Source organism: Dioscorea cayenensis, chromosome 1, assembly GCF_009730915.1.
Source record: "Dioscorea cayenensis subsp. rotundata cultivar TDr96_F1 chromosome 1, TDr96_F1_v2_PseudoChromosome.rev07_lg8_w22 25.fasta, whole genome shotgun sequence".
Lineage (NCBI taxonomy): Eukaryota > Viridiplantae > Streptophyta > Magnoliopsida > Dioscoreales > Dioscoreaceae > Dioscorea > Dioscorea cayenensis.
In genome coordinates, this window is record NC_052471.1 from 19,326,569 (window position 1) to 19,349,019 (window position 22,451).

Below are 22,451 nucleotides of genomic sequence, written 5' to 3' on the forward strand. Positions count from 1 at the left end.
CTCAATGGCTACCCCATTGTCTTTAACACTTGGGTCAACTTTAACCCTGTCTCAACTTGCCTCCCGCTTCCAAGGGAAATGGCCTTCAAGTAGTCCCTTGGATTTTCTTTAGTGTTACTAGGAAGACTACCTGAAGGACGCTCAGAATTTTCCTTAACGAGTTGCCCCACTTATTTCTCAAGTGACTGCACGGAAGCTTGGAGATTTCTCAAGATAGAACCTATTTCATTGAACTAACCAACATGCTGAGTAAGCTGAGCATTCACTTTGCCAAATTGTGTATCCATGTTGTTGGTTATGTTATTTAACCTTGCTTCAGTATTGATCATTAACTTGGCAATAACATCTTAAGTGGTGAATTTCTTCTCTTCTAGTGATTGTTGGAATTGGGAACCCTAAGGGTGATGGAACTTTTTGTTGTTGTCCTTGATTCCATGAAAAATTTGGGTGGTTTTTCACCCCGGATTGTATGTTGTGCTATATGGATTCCCTTGATTTCTTTGTCCCCTAATGTAATCAACATTCTCGATAGGGCAACAGAGGAGCTAGAAATAGGACATTGGGCAACTCCACGCCTGCCACCACAAGTGCTACAACTTATCACTAATTCTGACCTCGAACTACTACCCATGAGAAGGTCTAATTTTTGGGTCAACACATCAACTTTTGTGGCGAGAGCATCATTGCTACTAACTTCATAAATTTCTAGCTCCTTTCTATGGGGTTTCCTCTTGAGGCCCGAATGAGATTCATTGCTTGCCATATACTCAAGTAGTTGCTCGGCTTCATCGGGATGCTTGTTACTGAGGGATCCACCCATCCAATCCATGAAGCAAAACCATGATGGACATCTTCTAAGAAGGTCCTTGAATATTTAATAAGCCTCAAATAGTATCTCTAACTCCCCTTCTTTAAATGCCGAAATCTCTTTCCTCAACTTGGCTGCTTTGCATGGTGGGAAGTATCTTCTAAGGAATTTTTCAACCATGTCCCTTCCAAGTTTTGATTGAACCTAGTCATAGAGATGTGAGCCAACAATATGCCCACCTCTTAGACTGAATGGAAATAGTCACAATTGGATTGCATCATCCAATACTCCATTTATCTTGAAGGTAGAATAGATTTGGAGAAAGCCAGAAAGGTGATCATGTGCATCCTCATTTGCAAGACCATTAAATTGAACCAAATTTTGAACCATGCCAATTGTACTTTCTTTGATTTCAAAATTGTTGGATGCAATGGTTAGTGCTTGAACACTAAATTCTTCGCCCGTGACCTGTGGCGTTTCATATTCGGATAAAGTGCGTCTCTCTTCAGCCATGATTGATGATTCTTTATCATCAATTTTGATATTTTGTTCACTTGAGCCTTCACCAACTTCTCTTAGTCTCCGATGCAAGGTCCTTTCAATTTTACTATCCGGCGCAATTAAGTTCGATGGATTTGCACATGTCATGCACGGTACCTTGCAAAAATCAACAACGATAGTAGAGAGTTATGATCAAAAGAAAAGAAACAAAAATAAAAGATAAGATTAAATAAATAAATAGGGAAATGGCTAGAGCAATAAGATAAATGTTTCCTAGTATTCCTTAATGGTCCCCGGCAACGGCACCAAAAACTTGATTGATTCCCCACAAGTGTATGGGATCGCCAAGTAATACCTCGTGTAAAGACACAAGGATTGTATTCCTCAAGGTTAAGGATCTATTATTACTTCTTCGCCGCCAATCTTCTAGCCCAACATCTTAAGTGAGAAAATCTACTTTATTGGGTGGTGCAAGAAAATAAATAAAAGATTACCACACAAATTGAAGATTTAAGCAAGAGGTTACAAAGATAACAATGATGTACAAAGGGCCAATGGATATGGATCCCCTTAAGGGGTCATCATGACACAAGGATGAAGAATAAAAGATGCAAGGGTGATTTAGACCGAGGGATTTCTAGATTAAATCAATCGCAAATCTCTCGGGGGTTGAACCATGACCCCATACAAGTGTGGATTGGAATTTCTTCCAAATCGACACTACTACGATTACATTAAGAATAAGTTGTTAGTGTAAGAGCCTCAATACATTGTATGAACTCTTATTATTTGGATAATTATTATGAGGCATCATTTTATCTATTATTCTTTCTGTGCATAGTTAATAAGATAAAACATCCTTGAATATTGGTTATACTCAAGTTATCAAATGCATGATTTGGATAATAAAACCTTGGAGCATAAACTAGAACAATATTCTAAATGTCCCTAGTCGATTTTTTTCATAGGAATGAAAATAAATTATGACTAGTATAACTTTTGTGAGATGGCCTTGTTTCACGGGTCATAGGATATGTGATAGCAATCAAAAGAAATAGATATATGTTAGGAAACAGTGTACTTGGATCGATCTGTTTTTGAGAACACTACATGGTTGTAAAGTCATAAGTATTTTTCTCAAGAAATTCTTGTACTCGAATCATTCGACCATAAATCACTACGGATCTCAGATGAATCCTTACATGTTTTGACTTACACCTAATGTTATTCATAACTGAGTGGTAGGTACCGGTATGTTTGGGCATGTCACGGTTCATGCTGAGAGATATGAGTGAAGTGAAGGGATTACCCCTCTCTGTAGAGAGAGTGAATATCACTAGCCACTTGATTAGTAAAACTGAGTAGTGCGTGGCCACATCCAAAGGAAATGATAAGAGTTATCATTTACTTGACGTAGTCAGTTCAATAAGAGATCAAGAAATTAATTAGCATTAAAATAAGGGTGGCTCGCTCCATGCCTTATGCTAATTAAGATATGTAGTGGCAAAGGATTGTATAAGGTTGCTATAGGTTCCGTTAGTTTTTAAAATTGACCTTCATTTAATATTGGGTAATCGTATTATCTTGCTAGAGAATAATTATGATTTATGAACATTAAAATTGTTTAAACTCATTGCTAATGTTAAATAGACCTACAAGATCATACACTAAAAATGCTAGGATCAAGTTTCAGTATTTGTTAATTATTGGACCACCTAATTAGGGTTTTAGTGAAAAACTAATTAGGTGGACTGAAAAGCTTATTCGGGTTGGGTCTTATTAAGTGTTGATCCAATCTAATCGATTTGGTTAATTAAAACGGTAATTATTCTAATCCTTTTTTGATTTTGGGGAAACAAGGGTACGTTCAAAATCGATCATCAAAAGAAAGGTAAAAAATAAAAATAAAAACTTTTAATCCTGGTTCTGGCATGCAATAGGGTTTTATTATATTTACTTGCCATTAAATTTTGCTATCCGCTACGTATCGACATATATTTTTTTGCATGATAATTCCCTCGCTTGTTGATAAGATCCAAACAGTGGTATCAGAGCCAAGTTATGCATGCCTATAGGATTAGATGTTAGATCTATTCATAATGTTAACTTTGATTGACATTTCATGCTAATAGAATAGGATGATAGATCCGTATTCTATTAATTTTGTTAATATGATTAACTAGTTAATATTTCCAAATATGATTAGAAAACAATTGATCATGCTTAATTTTTTTAGAAAGATTTTGTTTCCTATTTGCAAATCATGATTGGATTAGGATTTGGTACATTAGGATTATAAAATCTATATATATATATATATATTAGGCCATACATCCATTTATAATTCTTTAAAATTGTTTTGTTAGGCTTATTTTTTGTATGTGCCATATATATATATATATATATGTTCTCTTATGATATGATTGTTTTATTGTATTTTTGGTATAATTGTTATGTCTTAAACATTAAAAATTCTATATAAGAAATTGATTAGTTTGATTGATAGCACAAATTAACTAATAGTGATGGCTTAGGGTTTTTAAGAACATTTAATTTGATAAAATAGATCAAAGGGTTTGATAATTTGTATTAACACCCAAGCCTGTCACCGGGATAGTTCTTAAAACCTAAACACACAATTCCTATATGGCTTAATTTAAAAGTTAATTAAAATTCTGATCCCATGTCTTTCTTGCTTGGTTTATTTATATGCTTGGTTGAATGTTGGTTGGTGCATTCATGGGCCTTAGCTGTTTAAACGGCCTGCGTGTTGTTTTATTTTATACAGCCTGCGACTCATTATATTTGTGTGTATGACCTGCATGTTGTCATTAGTTTTATTTTTTTATTATATAAAATTGAAGATAAGGTGACTTGATGAAGACGGAGCCCCAAAGGTTGGTGGTAGAGCTTGTCGTGGCACAACTAGAAGAGGAACCTGCCTGAGATAGTCTTGATTTTTTTGGCCCATGAATGTCATATTTATTTCTGTTTTTATTTATTCCTTATATATGTTTGGATGAATGGAATTTCTTTATTGCCATGTAAGCAGTAATTAATCATAATAATAGTAAGTCATGAAAATGCCTCCCCTTACTCGAAACTTATCAACGCATCAATCATCGAAACGTGGGGCATGCCAAAGCTGAGCATGTTTGATTATCTTTGTAAGGCAAGTGTTGGGATAATGGTTATGTCCAACACACGAGTAAAGGTTTGACTTGACATGGGTAGCGGGACGGTCCTAGCCCTAGGCATTGAAAAGATTGAGGTGTTCTTTAACACTAAATGTTAACCCGCATTATATCCAAGAATCACATGTGATGTGATTGGAGAGAGTTCCTAACTAAATAACCTAGTATTGGGTGTACAAGCTCAATTTGACCAAAACAATGTGAAATATGGATCTTGGCCCTCAATAAATCACTAACAACAAATTATTTACATTGGGATATTAATTCTTAATTGTGGGAAACTTTATAAGACCTCATAACTAAATTTTGTTTTTAATTCTATGTAGATCATAATGATAACCGATAATGCAAATACACAAAAATTTTTTTGTTACGATCTATCCTTGAGAAAGGACAAGCTCAATGGAACCAATTTCCTTGATTAGTCTCAAAATGTGAGAATTGTTCTTAGGCAAGAACGGAAATTGGAATCCATTGAGAAACTGTTGCCTGTAGCAAAGACAAGGACTGCAACAGCTGTTGTTAAAGAGGCATTCAACAAAGAAAAGAATGACTCTAATGATGTTACTTGCCTCATGCTCATGAGTCCAAAATTTTAAAAGCAGTTCATGGATATGGAGGCTTATGATATTATGGGGCATCTTAAGGAAATGTTCCAAGAATAAGCCAGGCATGAAAGGTTTATGACCACAAAAGCGTTGTCCTCTTATAGGATGGCTCAGGGCACTTCAGTAAGTGCCCATGTGCTCAAGATGAAGGGGTATATTGATATGCTCGAGAAACTTGATGTGCCGATCCGAAAGGAACTTATGGTGGACCTTATCTTAGGGTCCTTACCTGATAGTTATGATTAGTTTATCATGAACTATAACATGCATGATATGGATAAGACACTTACCAAGTTGCATGGCATGCTTAAAAATGCTAAGCCGAGTATCAAAAAAGCAATACTGGTGCATAAGGTACGGAAGGACAAGGCAAGAGTGGAAAAAGGAAAGGGAAAGCCAAGTCCAAGCTCAAGGAGAAGGTTGGACCTTATTCTAAAGGTAAGGAGGCTAAGAAACCCAAGCCCAAACCTCAAAAGAAGGGTATGTAAGGTTGTGTAGACAATTATGAAAGAAAAGAACCAAAAGTAGATCATGGATGAATTTGTTGATGAAATCTTGGGGTGAACAAACGTGAAGACGCAAATTGTGCTTAAAGATATTGTGGGTGTGTGCCAACCTCCATTGTGCTCAAGCAAATATATGAATTGGAGGGGCATAAAGGCAGTCACATTCATGTGTTTCGACTTGTGCAATACTAGCAAGAGCTTCGTCAATATGGTTTCATTGAAGATTGACACACCCCTTCCATGTGTGTACTGCAAGTTCACGGGTTATCGAAGTAATAAAGTACCCTAGTGAGTGAGTAGTTGTATCCATAAGGAATAGTGCTCAGAAGCACAAGAATTGCTATTTAACTATAGTGAAGATGATTTATGAGTGGTGTGAAAAATATCAATGTAAATAGAAATAAGGTAAAAAAAAGAGACGCAATAGAATAATAAGAGAGGCAATCCATAGAAAATGAGGCACTCGGATATTGCTCACCCTAGGACTATTGCTTCAAATGCTAGCCCAATCATTATGCCCTCTAACTAATGTTTAATGAGTCATGGAGATAGTAAGACACTCTCGACTAACCCTAAGGTCAATCGTAACTAACCCTCATACTATGCCCTAGCAGAAAGAGATACTCTCGATGCCTCACACTGTGTGAGGTTGCATGAAGATTTGGAGACTTCAAGTGATAAACCCGATTCCCTAATATAGATCTAACCCTTTAGTCTAGTCGAAGGACCCCTAGTCACAATTAAGCCCCAGAACTAAGGATTACTTCAACACTTTACTATGTTGCTTGCATAATTAAGCCCCAGTGGAGTTTGTCTCTTAGCACTTCACTCTATTGTAACCGTAAAGTACTCTTAGAATGTGGAGATAGGATAAATCACATCGGGAGGGAAAAGGATGTTCTGCTACCTATTGACTCACCCTCTTGACCCTCTCCAACCTAGTTTTGTCTAACCCTCATGGTGTGTCACTTATCCACAAGGATTATCAAGATAGAATCTCAACCCTAGTGTCACTCTAAGGGAAGATAAATTCAACAAGCATTCAAGATTGCAACTCAATTAAAAACATCAATTAAAGAAGCATAATGAAAGATCAATAAAACAAAATCATCCTAGGGTTTACAAGTCCAAGCACCCACTAGGGGTTTAGCTCTTCATGGAGCAAGATACAATCAATAATGAAATCGAATGTAAAGCATGCAATCCATAAGAAATACCCCTCATAGTTCGTATCGATGGTCTTGTGGAGTTGCCTTGTCTTCTCCAAGGGCCACTCATCAAGCCTAGGGAGCACCTCGCCGAATCGAAGCCGACGATAGCTTCCCCAATAACTATCTTCTGAAGAAATGCGATGTGCCTCCAAACCCAATAACTAAAGCCTTGACAAAGCCTCTCCAAACCCTAGCCCCGTGTGCCTCCAAAGATGAGAAAATGATTGGAAAAAGGATCTCCAAAATGTCTAAAGGTGCAGCTTAAATAGGGCTGGAATCGGGCATCCACACGGGCATGTGGAATATCCACACTCGTGTGAATTTCCAGGGCACTGATTTTCTACGAGCTATGAACAGTAACTACTATAGTGATTTTGCTACAACAATTTTCTACAGTAAACTACTATAGTACTTCGCTAAAATACTCCTGAATCTACACTTTTCATTGAGGCCACATGAATCGACACACATCCATGCTGTAGATCACGTTGTGTCTTCAATAAAATCACATTTGACAAAGATCTTGCTAGTATTGCACAAGTCGGAACACATGAGTGTGACTGCCTTTGTGCCCCTCCAATTTGTATGTTCGCTTGAGAACAATGGAGGTTAGCACACACTCACATGTCTTTGAGCATAACTTGTGTCTTCGAGTTTGTTCACTCCAAGATTTTATCAACAATATGCATCAACGATCTACTTTTGGTTCCTTTCTTCCACTATTGTCTCCACAACCCAACATGCACAAAAGAATACAAATACACATGCATAAGCGATAAAACTTGAGAAAAGTAATGGTCAATGTAAGAAAAGAATACTTCGTATTACTATTACAAAAGCACTTATCAAAGATGCAACGCAATCTACCGCATGGATGTGTGCCCATTCATGTGGCCACGATGAAAAGTGTCAATTCAGGAGTATTTTGGCAAAGTAATGTAGCATTTACTGCAACAAATTAATGTAGCAAAATCACTGTAGAATTTACTATTCACAACTCGCAGGAAATCAACTTCTAGAAATTCAAAAGGGCGTGTGGAAATTCCACACGCCCGTGTGGATACCCGATTTCAGCACCTATAAATATCGTGATTTGAGATCCTTTCCCAATCTTCTTCTCATCTTTTCTCCATCTTTAGAGGCGCTCATGGCTAGGGTTTGTTGAGGCTTTGTCTAGGTCTTGGGAGTGGTTCTACAACCTTCGACATCGTGTTCCTTTGGAAGATAGTTATTGGGAGAGCTTTCGTCAATATCAATTTGGCGAGGTGTGCCCTAGGCTTGATGAGGAAACCCTTGCAGAAGACGAGGCATCTCCACAAGACCATAGATATAGACTATAAGGGGTTTTATCTATGGATAGCATGCTTTTACTTTTGATTGCATTGTTGATTGTATCTTGCTCCATGGAGAGCTAAACCCCTAGTGGGTGCTTGGACTTATAAACCCTAGTATGATTTTTATTTCTTTAACTCTTGTTTGCTTCTTTAATTTATGTCTTAATTGAGTTCCAATTTTGAATGTTCATTGTATTGATTTTCCCTTAGAGTCACACTAGGGTTGAGAATCTATCTTGGTAATCCTTGTGGAGAGGGTAAGTCGAGAGGTAGCAGAACATCCCCTTTCCCTTCCGATGTGATTTATCCTACCTCCTTGTTCTAAGAGTTTTTTGCGGTCATGATAAAGTGAAGTGCTAAAAGACAAACTCCACTGGGGCTTAGTTGTGCAAGCAACAGATTAAAGCGTTGAAGTAATCCTTAGTGCTTGGGCTTAATTGTGATTAGGGGTCTTTCGCCTTTACTAAAGGGTTAGATCTATATTAGGGAATAGGGTTTATCACTTGGAGTCCCTAGATCTTCATGTAACCCCACACAGTGTGAGGCATTGAGAGTATCCCATTTCGCTGGGCCATCTTATGACGGTTAGTCACGGTTGACCTTAGGTTTGGGACCGTGTGTCTTAGGATTTTCACGACTCATTAGACATCAATTAGGAGACATAATGAGGAGTCTTGCACTTGAAATAATAGTCCTTGGGTGAGTGACACGTCCGTATATGCGTGTAAAATGCAAGTGCACGGGTGTCGAAGTAATAATCCCAGATGAGTGGGTATCGTACCCATAGCGAGTAGGGAATAAAGACACTTAAGTTGTTTCTTAACTAATGTGGAAGATGAATAGTGATAAGTGTGACAAAATATGAAATAACGAAAATAAAAACGACAAGATAGAAGGCACAAGTAAAGGTGAAGGTAAGGCAATCAATAAAGATATGAAGGTAAGGCAATTGATAAAGATGGGGTACCCGGATATTGATCCGCCTAGGATAATCGTTTCAAGTGCAAGAACCCTCTATTATACTTCCTAATTGATGCAACAATGAGTCATGGAAATCCTTAATTACAACATCCCTAATCTAAGGTCAACCATGCCTAACTCTATACATGTCCTGGAGGAGAGATTGAATAACCTCTCAACCTCGCACTCGCATAGAATTGTAATGAGCTCTAGCGATTCGAAGTGATAAACCCTATTCTTATATATAGACCTAACCCTTTGGTCTAGGTGAAAGATCCCTAGCCACAATTAAGCCCTAGGTAATAAAATCACTTCAGCACTTCACTCCGTTGCACTCGCAACTAAGCCCTGGTGGAAGGTCATTTCTTAGCCCATTCACTCTACTATGGCCGTAAAGAACTCTTGGAACATGGAGGTAGGATAGATCACACCGGAGTGGAAAGGGGACGCTCCGCTATCTCTCGACTCATCTTCTCAACCTTCTCCAATCTAGTTTTGTCCAACTCTCATGGTGTGTCACTCACTCACAAGAGTTACCAAGAATACTCTCAACCCTAGTGTTACTCTAGGGGAGTATTCATACAATCAAGTCTCAATGATTAGAACTCACAATAAACATCAATTAATTGAAAGTATAATAAAGAGGTTCAATGAAACGAATACATCATAGGGTTCACAAATACCCAAGTACCCACTAGGGGTTTAGCTCTCCATGGAGCTAGATACAATCAATGAAATCGAATGTAAAAACAACACATCCATAGAAAACCGCCTCGTTAGTCGTGGTGATGGTCTTATGGAGAGTCCTCTACTTGTCACAAGGGTCCCTTTGTCCGGCCTTGGATACACCTCGCTGGATCGGTGCCGACGAAAGCTCTCACACTAACCTTCTTCCAAACGGTGTGCGATGTCAGAGCTGTAGAACCTCTCCAAAGTCCTAGCCAATACCTCTCCAAACCCTAGCCACCGCTCTCACACAAGTTGGGGAAAAGATGGAGAAAAGAATGCTGAAATCGGGGCTGAAATCGGCTTTTAAAGGGCTTGAATCGGGAATCCACACGCCCATGTGGGCGCCCCTGTGGATTTTTCACACGAGCGTTTGGAATTTCCACACGCCCGTGTGGATTCTCTGTTTTCCTATTTTCTTGCAGTGCCGTAAACAAAGGTCGCCATGTATTTTTGGTACAGCTGCTTACAATACCTGCTACGCATGCCGGCCTGAAATACTCCCGAATCCATACTTGATAATACAAACAGGCACACATTTACATCGTGGATCGCCTTGCTTCTTTAATAATGAATATGTTGGTAGAGATCTTGTTCTATATGCACAAATCGGAATACTTGAATCGACTGCCCTTGTGCCCTCCAAATAGTTGTGCTAACTCGAGTACGAGGAGGTTGGCACACATTCCTGCATCTGGAACCCGACCTATGTCTTCACGTTTGAACCTTAGCAAGATTTCCTCCAAATTAGTGCATTACGACCCACATTGGCTTCTTTCTCTCATAATCGGCCTCACAACCCTACCTGCATAAAAATAACATAAATACACCCATATTAGCTTTAAATTCTGAGAAAAGTAATGCTCAACATAAGGAAAGAATGCTTCGTATTCCTATCGCACAAGCACTTATCAAACTCCCCCACACATAAGCTTTTGTTTGTCCTCAAGCAAAAATTAAAACATTATGTGCATGGATGAAGGAAATATTGGAAGTGCTTGGCCTTAGGTTCACCAAAGCATACAAAGAGGGCATTCTACAACTAAGGGAAATTTCCACACTAAATACGAAAAATCAATGCTCTAGCTAAAAACTTGAATCAAAAAGGACAACAAACCCAAAATCGTGTAAGTGTCTGAACTCACTCAAAACAACCCAAAGTATACTCCTCACTGTTCTAAGTACAAGGGTCTTATTTATCTACAAAAAGTAACAAAAATTTGAAAAATGGTAGTAGCTTCACACATCCTCTAAGGTAGCCTTTTCCAAAGCGGCCGCTAATGTGGCTTTCACACTTTCAAAGTGGTAGCTCTTTCTACCGGAGTGGTAGCTTTCACTCATCCTATGAGATAGCTTTTTCTCTCATTAGGGCATAACTAGTATCCGACTTATGAGAGTAGCTTCATACTTCATAGGTGGTAGCTCTTTCCACCCAACAAACACAAATAAACAATAAAACTATTTTGTTCCTTCTTTTCATTTTTTTCATTTTTTTTTCAGAATTAACACAAAAAACAACAACTATAACTAGTCCCTTATACATCAAATATGAGTTTCCAAAAGAGTTCAAAGAGTGAGTAGTGCAACAAGTGTAAATCGGGCAAAAATTCCTAGAAATTCAAGGAAAAACTAAAGCATAAAAACATTCAATGTTAAAAAAAAAATCTCCTAAACTCAAGAATACAATCAATGCAACTAAGGTGAACCGCCATTGGCTATGTGAGCATTTATATCAATCAAAACTACTATAAAAGAGATGTGTGCACTATGAAACTCCCCCCTCCCCCCCACACTTAAGTTGTACATTGTCCCCAATGTACACATGCAAGCTCATTAATAATGTAAATCAATTAAATTCAGATGTGGGAGAAACAATCAAAACAATACTTCCCTGACTCCTAGTATTTCATTTGATGGAGCTAAGTCCTTGGGAGTGTTGTTCCAACGGGTTGTGAAGCTCATACGGCCAAGTGCCGAAACACCTTTGCCGTGCCCATGACAAAGTCTCAATTCCCATGATGACAAGACCATCTGCACGCATACACGAGGAAGCACAGTGAAGCTCAATAAAAACAAACATAACTCGAGTATATAAAAGATAAGACAATGAATACAACTCGAGATACAAAATGAAAATAAACTCAGAAGGAAAGTCCTTTCTGAGTATACAAGTCCAAAATAAAATACAGAAGTAAAAGACGAGGAAAATAAAATCAAGTGTTGATGTCCTCCTCTGGCTCTGTTGCTGCTGATGATGATGAAGTACATGGTGAGTCAACCGGTGCTGGAAAAGGGGATAGAGGTGCCAGAGATGCCGGGGGAGTTCTCGGCCATAGGACAAATGACGAATAGACGTCTCGCTCTAAGATCTGTTGTAATGTGTTGAAACGTGCCATGAACTGCATATACTGTGCCGCCTGCACAGCCCTAATATCGGCAATCTCAGCTCGGGCCTCTGCTACCTCTGTCTGTATCACCCCCACAGCGCTCACGAGCCTCTCAAAATGATCCTGGGCTCGAGATGGTGAAAACATGTGCACGGGGGATGGGTCCTTTGTCACCGGAGGTGCCTCGGTCTCCATAGATGTTGACTGAGGCTCGGGGGTAGGACAGAAAGCCTCGGCATCATCATCCTCCTCCTCGGCTATACTGAGACCGCTAGAACCAGAGCATAAATCCCCGTCCGAACCCTACGAACCTTGCCCATCAATCTCATCGTCTCTAGGCTCAGGGGCGCAGGTATACTTGTCTTCTCGGCCCCGCGAATCGCGCCCAAGAGACCCATACCCAGAGCTAATCTCATAATGTATGGACCCGAGAATCGCTCCCAATCTGGCGTACTAGCCTTGATGTCGAATGTACTCAGCAACGATGTGCACTAGATGGATCGGTATGTGCTGCATCATCAAATACAAGCATGTAAGCTCCCCGCTGGCCTCGTAATGGCGCTCTATCACCACGGCCATTCACTGACCTGCTCATGATGGCATGTCAATATCTGTACACATTTCAGGAAAGGCACGTGGCCTTGGACACCCCCGGCTCGTACTGGCCTTGACCACACAATGCTTTGTAAGCTCTCTTCGGGGTCAAAGCTCCAAGATAATCAGTCAGTAACTGAGAATACTCCTCAGTATCTGTGAATGCCTCCTCGTATAAGCCAAGCCGGACAGAAAACTGCATGATACCCATGCTCTGGTGATGTCCAAGTACTCTGAACTGAACGACGTCGAGGCTGTCGAATCTCGAATAGGATCTGTCAAACTCGAATGACGACAAGACCTCAAGTGTAAGCTCACGGATGGCTGGCTCTCTAATTGACAACAACTACCTCCAACCACCCACCGACACGAGATCCTCAACCTCATCGGTGAACTCGTCTCCCTGCTGTAAATCTCTCAGTATGCTCGTGTCTAGGATTCGAGTCTGTCTGAACCGAAGCCTCGACAAACGCTCAAAACGGGCTTGATGCTCGGGTATAGTGAATCTCATACACTCGGACTCAGGATATGACTCACGCGGCTACTTATTAGCTTGCTTCTTTGACCTGGGTGCTATAACTTGCAAAATTTGAAAGATAACCGATCAAACAAGTTAATTAAACAATACTGCAGAAATCCACACGGTCGTGTGGAATTTCTGCATGCCCGTGTGGATCCACGGGGCGTGAAAAGGCACGCCATGCCTAAAAATTCAAAAAATACACCGTTAAATCACTTTTAACTTTGTTCTAAACATGCATACTCATTCTAGTTATAGAAACAAAGCATTATTGACCAGTTTCATCGATTAAAATCAAGAATTTGTGAAGAGAACAAAAGATAGGGCTTACCAACGAGTTGAAGTGGAAAACCTTGAAACGGCCGGAAAACCATGCAAAAATCCCTCCAAATATAGCAGTGCGAAGTCGGGAAGAAGTGTGGGAATGAGAAGAAACGATGATCCTTTAAAAGGACTCGCTTCTCTTGGCATTCTGTACATCAGCACGGGCGTGTGGAAATTACCCACGCCCATGCGTCTCCACATGAAAGCCTCACAGGGGCAGATGCATGCCCCTGTGCGATCTCGGGAAAACATTCACTACCTCTGAATGCTCTCGCATGGGCGTACAGAAAATACCCACGCCCATGCGCCGCACCCATAGGGGCAGCCGCACGCCCTTATGGCTGCTCTGGACATCGAAGAAAAATTACTAAGTGTTCCGCACGCCCGTGTGTAAATTTCGCACGCCCATGCGGAAATCCGCACGGGCGTGGACATTCACAGGCCCAACTCACAGGGGCAAGCGCACGCCACTGTGTCTTCTCGGGATGGAGAGAGCTCCTCTACAGAGATTCTCACGAGCGTGCGGAAATTACACACGCTCGTACGATTTTTACAAGGTCGCCCACAGGGTCGAGTCCACGTCCCTGTGTGTTCTCGGGATAATCTGCCAACCTCTGCAAGAATTCACACGCTCGTGCGGAGATTACCCACGGTTATGCGAGAATCGCATGGTCATTTACAGGGGCGAGTCCACGCCACCGTGCTTTCTCTGGATAAGCTCGCAATGCAAATTCACGGGCATGTAGAAATTCCACATGCCCGTGCGTTTTCTTTGGATGCCTTAGAAAATTCTACAGGCTCTGTAGAAAATTTCTAAACATGTTTACACACTTAGAGCCTACCTAATATGCAAATTTTACTAGTAAAAGACATGAGAAATAGCTCAAACAACCCAACTTCACCAAATCCACGTGAAAACACACGATGACAATTCAAACCCCACAATAAAATAACAACACAAGTATATAAAAATCATGACACCAACACTCAACACTTTATTCATGCACACACTAAACTACTAAACAAAGAAAATAGTAAACACTTGGGTTGCCTCCTAAGAAGCACTTGTTTAACATCACTTAGCTTGAAATACCTTGTCTTACCTCACGGGGGTTCATAGATGAAAGTTGTCCTCTTACCCATAGCTTGGGAGCACGACGAGCAAAATCTTTTGAGGGTAGAGGGTGAATTATCGGGCTTGGGACCGCCTAACAATGGTTCATCCAACTTCTTCGGTTCAAACACATCTCCAACAGCCTTGGAGCATTTCTGGTGGCATCTCCTAGCCCTCTTCATCTTTCAGAGCACCTTCTTTAAGATCCCAGGGTAGATGGTACTTCTTTCGTCGAACCAAGCATCCTTACTTCTTCATTATCCTCCTCTTGGTCCAACAGACCCTCATACTGGTCTAGATTGAACATTTCCTGTATGTATTCATCAACAATCTCATCAGTAGTGTCTAGAAAATATAAAGTATCATCAAAATCAAGAGAATGCCGCATGGTTCAGCAAGGCGGTATGTGAGCTTGTTATCTCAAACTTTCAAAGTTATTTTTCTACCGTCCATGTCAATCAAAGTTATTTTTCAAAGTTATTTTTCTGCCGCATCCAAGAGTTACCTTGTACTCGGATTCAGACCGTTGTAAAAGGTCTAAACAATCATCCACTCCGGGAATCCATGTTGCGGGCACTTTCTCAGGAGCTCCTTGAACCTTTCCCACGTCTCAAATAGAGACTCTAATTCCAACCGTACAAAGGATGAGATCTCATTCCTAAGCTTGGGGATTTTCCGGGAGGGAAATATCGGGCAAGAAAAGCTTCTACCATCTCCTCCAATGTGGTAATCGAGGCTCTAGGTAATGAGTGTAGCCACTGCTTCGTTCTCCCCTTTAAGGAAAATAGGAAGGCTCTCAGCTTGATGGCATCATCCGTCACCCTGTTTATCTTCAACATATCACACACCTCGAGAAAGTTCTCTATATGATTGTTTGGATCCTCATCTGCCAAACCATTGAACTGTATGGATTGCTTCAACATGTGGATGAATGCCGGCTTCAGCTCGAAGTTCTGAGCTGTAATCGGGGGACGCACAATACTTGATTGTGTCCCCAACACTGAAGGTTGGCATAATCGGATAATGTCCGCTGTTGCTCATTCTGTTCTGCCATGTTTTCAGACTCTTCCACTCCCAAATCAGCTAGATTAGATTGTTCTTGCACAGATTCTTTCCCTTTTCTTCATAGTGTACGTTCAAGCTCGGGATCTCCTTCAATCAGTATTGAGGGGTTTCCTCGGGTCATAACCTGGAGCTGTACCCAAAAAGAAAGAAAAAGAAATCAGAACGATGATAGAATAAGAAAATATGAAATAGAATGAATAAATAAATATCTAAGAAAACAAAGTGCAAAGTATATCTAAACGCCTACTCCCCGGGAACGGCGCCAAAAACTTGACATGTCCGTATATGCGTATAAACCGCAAGTGCACGGGGTGTCGAACTAATAATCCCAGATAAGTGGGTATCGTATCCACAGAGAGTAGGGAATAAAGACACTTAAGTTGTTTCTTAACTAATGTGGAAGATGAATAGTGATAAGTGTGACAAAATATGAAATAACGAAAATAAAAACAACAAGATAGAGGGCACAAGTAAAGGAGAAGGTAAGGCAATTGATAAAGATGGGGTACCCGGATATTGATCCGCCTAGGACAATCATTTCAAGTGTAAGAACCCTCTATTATACTTCCTAATTGATGCAACAATGAGTCATGGAAATCCTTAATTACATGATCTCTAATCTATGGTCAACCATGCCTAACACTATATATGTCCCGGAGGAGAGATTAAATAACCTCTCAACCTCGCACTTGCATAGAATTGCAATGAGCTCTAGGGATTCCATGTGATAAACCCTATTCCTATGTATAGACCTAACCCTTTGGTCCAGGTGAAAGATCCCTAGCTATAATTAAGCCGTAGGTGCTAAAATCACTTCAACGCTTCACTCCGTTGCACTCGTAACTAAGAACTCTTGGTACGTGGAGGTAGGATAGATCATATCGGAGGGGAAAGGGGACGCTCCGCTACCTCTCGACTCACCCTTTTAACCCTCTCTAATATAGCTTTGTCTAACTCTCATGGTGTGTCACTCACTCAAAAGAGTTACCAAGAAGAACTCTCAACCCTAGTGTCACTCTAGGGGAGTATTCATACAATCAAGTCTCCATGATTGGAACTCACAATAAACATCAATTAATTGAAAGCATAATAAAAAGGTTCAATGAAACGAATACATCATAGGGTTCACAAATACCTAAGTACCCACTAGGGGTTTAGCTCTCTGTGGAGCTAGATACAGTCAATGAAATCAAATGTAAAAATAAAGCATTCATAGAAAACCCCCTCGTTAGTCATGGCGATGGTCTTGTGGAGAGTTCTCTACTCATCACAAGAGTCCCTTTGTTCGGCCTAGGATACACATCGCTGGATCAGTGTCGACAAAAACTCTTCCACTAACCTTCTTGCAAATGGCGCACGATGTCAGAGCCGTAGAATCTCTCCAAAGCCCTAGCCAATACCTCTCTAAATCCTAGCTGCCGCCCTCTCTCAAGTTGGGGAAAAGGTGGAGAAAAAAATACTAAAATCGGGGCTGAAATCAGCTTTTAAAGGGGTGGAATCGGGAATCCACATGGCCATGTGGGCGCCCCTGTGGATTTTTCACACGGGCGTGTGGAATTTCCACACGCCTATGTGGATTCTCTATTTTCCTGCTTTTCTCGACGGTCAGAACAGTGCTACTCAGCAGATTTTTTTGCTATAGTGTTTTCTACAATACCCCTCGCACAGCATCGGCCCCGAAATACTCCCGAATCTATACTTTCATCGAGGTAACGCAAGCTGGCACACATTTACGTTGTGGATCGCCTTGCTTCTTTAATAACGAATATGTTGGTGGAGATCTTGTTCTATATGCACAAGTCGGAATGCTTGAATGTGACTGCCCTTGTGCCCCTCCAAATAGTTGTGCTAACTCGAGTACGAGGAGGTTGGCACACATTCTTGCATCTAGAATCCGACCTATGTCTTCGCGTTTAAACCTTAGCAAGATAACCTCCAAATTAGTGCATTACGACCCACATTGGCTTCTTTCTCTCATAATCGGCCTCACAACCCTACCTGCATAAAAGTAACATAAATACACCCATATTAGCGTTAAAACCCAAGAAAAGTAATGTTCCATATAAGGAAAGAACGTTTCGCATTCTTATCGCACTAGCACTGACAAGGTCCCCTTGCGTATATCCCGCAAGTGCATGGGTTTGTCGAAGTAATAATCCCGGGTGAGCGGGTATCGAATCCACAGGGAATAGGGAATAAAAACACTTAATTTGATTCTTAGCTATGCGAAAGATCAATATTGATACGTGTGAAAATGATTTAATTCTCAACAGTAAAAACAATAGGTAAGAGAGCAAAAGTAAAGAAGGAGGTAAGGCAATCGATAAAGATGGCGTACCCGGGTAATGCTCCGCCTAGGATAGTCATTTCAAGTGCAAGAACCCTCTATTATGCTTTCTAATCAATGCAATAGTGAGTCGTGAAAATCCTTAATTACATAATCCCAAATCAATGCAATAGTAAGGTCAACTATGCCTAACTCAACACATGTCCAGGAGGAGAAATCGAACAATCTCAACACCTCGCACTCGCATAGAGTTGCAATGAGCTCCAGGGATTCCAAGTGATAAATCTCTTCCTAATTATAGACCTAACCCTTTGGTCCAGGTGGAAGGTCCCTAACCACAATTACGACCTAGATACTAAGATCACCTCAACGCTTCACTCCATTGCACGCGCAACTAAGCCCCAGCGGAGGGTCATCCCTTAGACGATTCACTCTATTATGGCTGCAAAGAACTCAAGGAACGGAGGTAGAATCTATCACGTCGGAGGGGAAAATGGATGCTCCTGTACCTCTCGACTCACCCTCTCAACCCTCTCCAATCTAGCTTTGTCTAACGCTCGTGGTATGTCACTCACTCACAAGGTTACCAACAAGAACTCTCAACCCTAGTGTCACTCTAGGGGAAATGTTCATACAATCAAGCATTCAAGGTTGGAACTCACAATAAACATCAATTAATTGAAAGCATAATAAAGAGATTCAATGAAACGAATACATCCTAGGGTTCACAAATACTCAAGTACCCACTAGGGGTTTAGCTCTCCATGGAGCTAAGTACAATCAAAGAAATAGAATGTAAAAGCAATGAATCCATAGAAAACCCCCTTGATGGTCGTGTTGATGGTCTTGTGGAGAGTCCTCTACTCGTCGCAAGGGATCCTTTGTCCGGCCTAGGATACACCTCGCCGGATGGTGCCGACGAAAGCTGTCCCAATAACTTTTTTGCAAATGATGCGCGATGTCACCGCCGTAGAACCTCTCCAAAAACCTAGACAATACAACTCAAAACCCTTGCCGAAGCCCTCCCGCAAGTTGCGGAAAAGATGGAGAAAAGAATAGAAAAATCGGGGCTGAATCGGCTTTAAATAGGGCTGGAATCGAGCGACTACACGGTCGTGCATAATGTCACATGCCCCTGTGGAATTTCCTCACGAGCGTGGATAATTTCCACACGCCCATGTGGATTCTCTGGTTTTCTGTTTTCTCGGCCGGTTGTAAACAAAGGTCTTTCACATGATTTTACCACGATATTGCTATAGTGCTCGCTCACGATGTCGGCTCGAATAGCTTCCCAAATCCATACTTTCATCGGGGTAATGCAAACGGGCACACGTTCACGTCATGGATCACTTGCTTCTTCAATGATAGGTAAGTTGGTGGAGCTCTTGTTCTATGTGCATAGGTCAGAATGCTCGAGTGTGACTACCTTTGTGCCTGACACGTCCGAATATACGTGTGTGTACCACAAGTGCACGGGTGTCGAAGTAATAAATACCCGGTGAGTCGGGTAGTCGAATCCACAGGGAACGGAAATATTATTTATAACCACTTCTCAATTATCTAGTCGGAATCAATGAATATGATGAAGTGAACTAATTGCAAGCAAAGCAAACAAGTATGCAAGAAATAAAGTAGAAGAGTCTCAATCACTAAGGATGAGGTATTCGGGCAATGATCCCCCTAAGATCTTCCTTAAAGCTCAAGATTCACTAAATGCTCTAGAATCGAGTCTAATGAGTCGAGGTAGTCCAACGATAACCAATCTTTGTCTCCAAGCAAAAAGGCACTAGTCCCCTACAAGGTCCCGTGGAGAAATCGACCAATCTCAACACTTCACACCCCTATATGACCGCATTATGCTATAAGGAAACCTAAGAGTGAAACCGATTCCCTAAATGTAGATCTAACCCTAATTCCCCGCGAACGATCCTAACCCCCTACAAGGTCCCGCGGAGAAATCGAGCAATCTCACGCCTCACACCAAATATGGTTGCAAAGAGAATATGGAATACGGAGATAGGGAAACACTCAATTGAAGGGGAAAGGGGACACTCCTCCATCTCAAGGCTCACCCTCTCAACCCTCTTTAATCTTGGAAATCTAACTCTAATGGAGACCTCTCACATCAAAGTATTAAATCATGCAATGTAAATCAACCACAAGGATTAACAACACTAGCAAGCAATTAAATCACAAGATTAAAAACTCAAGACAACTCGGATTAACTAGAAGCATTAAGAGAATCAATCCAAAAATATAAATCTTAGGGTTCACATGCCCAAATACCCACTAGGGTTTAGCCCTCCATGGGCCTAGTTACAAAACAATAATGGATACAATGAAAAGCAATAAAACCCATAGAGAAAACCCCCTCGACTGCAGCGGATTGGCCTTGATTGGTAGTTCTACGCCTTGAAGGGTTCCTCTCGAAGCTAGGTCGCCAATGGCTCCCCAAAATTCTATGACGTCGAAGGAACCTATCAAAGTTGGTGAAGAACTCCCTCTCAATCGGCGAAGACCTTCTCCTCAAACCCTAGACGCCTCTCTCTCAATGTCTATACTCAAAGCTCCGCAAAAAGTCGCTTTAGAATCGGCCAAAAGGTGTATTTATAGCCTCACATCGCGTCTGTCACGTGCCCCCATGCGCCCACGTGGATTTTCCACTCGCCCGCGTGGGCTGTAGGAATTTCCACGCGGGCGCGCGGAATCTCCGCGCGCGCGCGTGAACAGTAATTCTGCTACAGTACTTTAGCTACAGTGATTTCCACAAACGCGATGATAAACATTCTTCTCTTAAGGCCATACGATCGGGCACACGATCATATGGTAGGCTATACGGCTTTTCCTTCATCAATGCGTCTTGAAAGCTCTTGAAATCTTTACAAAGAGGAGGAATGTGGAGACATGGCTGCCTTTGTGCCCTTCCATTAATAACTTGGCTTGCAAAACTATGGAAGTTGGCACACATCTCCTCATACACGAACTCCTCTTGTGTCTTCCAACTTGATTTGTACAAGAACTCCCAATATTATGCCATGATAGCCTATCTTCGCTCCCTTTTGAATTCCCAATGCCTTCACAACCTATATGCATAAAAGAACAACCAATACACGAAATGAGACATAAACCATATAAAATATGATGCTCAATGTATGTAAAACATGCATAAAAACATGTTCACTCAAGCACTTATCAGTGCCCCTCCAAATGGATGTACCTACTCGAATATGAGGAGGTTGGCACACACTCTAGCATCTCACGGCTGACCTATGTCTTCGCGTTTGAACTTTAGCAAGGTTTCCTCCAAAATCGGTGCATTATGATCCACATTGGCTTCTTTCCTTCATACTCAGCCTCACAACCCTAGATGCATAAAAGTAACATAAAAACACACATATTAGTGTAAAAACCCGAGAAAAGTAATGCTCAACATAAGGAATGAACGCTTCGCATTCATATTACACAAGCACACTTATCAGTGAGCAATGTTCGGGTGCCCCATTTTTTATAGATTGCCTCTCCTTATCTCTATTACATCTCTTTCTTTTTTTCTTTATTTTCACTTGCATCGATATTGTTCACGCCACTCTTGAATCATTATCACTATAGTTAAATAGCAATACTTGTGTTTTTGGGCACGATTCCCTGTGGATACGACTACCCACTCACTGGGGTACTTTATTACTTCGACAACCTATGCACTTATAGTACACACACGCAAGGGGTGTAGCAAAGGCATATACTGTAGCAGGTACTGTAGCAAGTTACTGTGGAGGGGCTTTGGTAAGGTTTTTAGAGTGGTTCTACGGCCTTTGGCAGTGCGTTTCTTTGGAAGAGAGTTCTTAGGTGTGCCCTAGGCTTGACAAGGGAATCTTTGAAGAGGACGAGGCTACTCCACAAGACTATTGATATGAATACCAGCGGGGTTTTACTTATCAATTGCATGTTTCACTATCAATTTCATTATTAATTGTATCTTGCTCCATGGAGAGCTAAACCCCTAGAGGGTACTAAGACTTGTAAACCCTAGGATGTTATTGTTTTATTGACCTTTTATTATGTTTTTTTAATTGATGTCTTTAATTGAGTTCCAATCTTGAATGCTTGATGAATGATTTCTCCCTTAGAGTGACACTAAGGTTGAGAGTCTACATTGGTAATCCTTGTGAGTGAGTGACACACCATGAGGTTAGACAAAGCAAGATTGGAGAGGGTTTAGATGGTGAGTCGAGAGGTAGCAGAACATCCCCTTTCCTCTTCGGTCTGATTTATCCTACCTCTGTGTTCCAAGGATTCTTTGCGGTCATAATAG

At 41.0% G+C, this 22,451-nt stretch overlaps 1 non-coding gene across 1 annotated transcript; it reads left to right on the top strand.

The window, feature by feature from the left end:
• Positions 1 to 15,346: 15,346 nt before the first annotated feature.
• Positions 15,347 to 15,453, top strand: LOC120265930. Its single transcript, XR_005537810.1, has one exon. It is a non-coding gene; the product is annotated as a small nucleolar RNA R71 (small nucleolar RNA).
• Positions 15,454 to 22,451: the final 6,998 nt, after the last annotated feature.